The following is a 700-nucleotide window of genomic DNA, read 5'->3' as shown; positions in this document are numbered from 1 at the left end:
GAGCATTGACCTGTTTTTCTGTGTGTGCTCTGTAGTACACTGCTTTAATGTTGATATTTTATAATATGTTTTATATCTGGCAAAGCTAGTGCCCCTTCTTTGCAGTTCTTCATTGGATTTTTCTTCTTTATATTTGTTTGCTCATTTTTCCATGTGTATTTTATAAAAACTCCCCAAGTTTAAAAAATGGTATTTTATTAATGAATTCACTTGTGGAGGATTGAAATGATAATATCCAAGGTCATAATATGATTTCCTATCGCTTCTCAGCCTTTTGGCTAAGAACAAGTGTAGTATCTGTTCTTACCAGTTTAATATAATTTCACATATGTAAGGGCGTTATTTGTTCCCTACAATAGCTTAAGTTTATATAGATTTTAGGTATACCCTATTTAATATAGCTCATAGGTATATTTAATTTTCATTGCTATTATAAATAGGTTACTTTAGATAGTTAGAATTCTAAACTGTAATTGATTAAATATGGACCACTAGCTATTTCTGTTCATAAATTTGATTGCTTAAAATATTACTAATTGCTTAGGATTAATTTCAGTTGGTTCTCTTGCAATTACTGGCATGCAGTTATTACATCTACAAACATAGATATTCTATTTTCTCTTTTTTTGACTTTTTCTGCATCATTCAACTTACCATTACTAACTGTTTTGATTGGAACTCAAGTACAAGGCTTAACCTG

At 29.7% G+C, this 700-nt stretch overlaps 1 pseudogene; it reads left to right on the top strand.

Annotated features, from left to right (window-relative positions):
- Positions 1–258: 258 nt before the first annotated feature.
- Positions 259–392, top strand: LOC118907311 (U2 spliceosomal RNA; annotated as a pseudogene).
- The last annotated feature ends 308 nt before the right edge of the window (positions 393–700 follow it).

This window comes from Manis pentadactyla, chromosome 5, assembly GCF_030020395.1.
Source record: "Manis pentadactyla isolate mManPen7 chromosome 5, mManPen7.hap1, whole genome shotgun sequence".
NCBI lineage: Eukaryota > Metazoa > Chordata > Mammalia > Pholidota > Manidae > Manis > Manis pentadactyla.
This window is presented reverse-complemented; position numbering and strand designations above follow the sequence as displayed.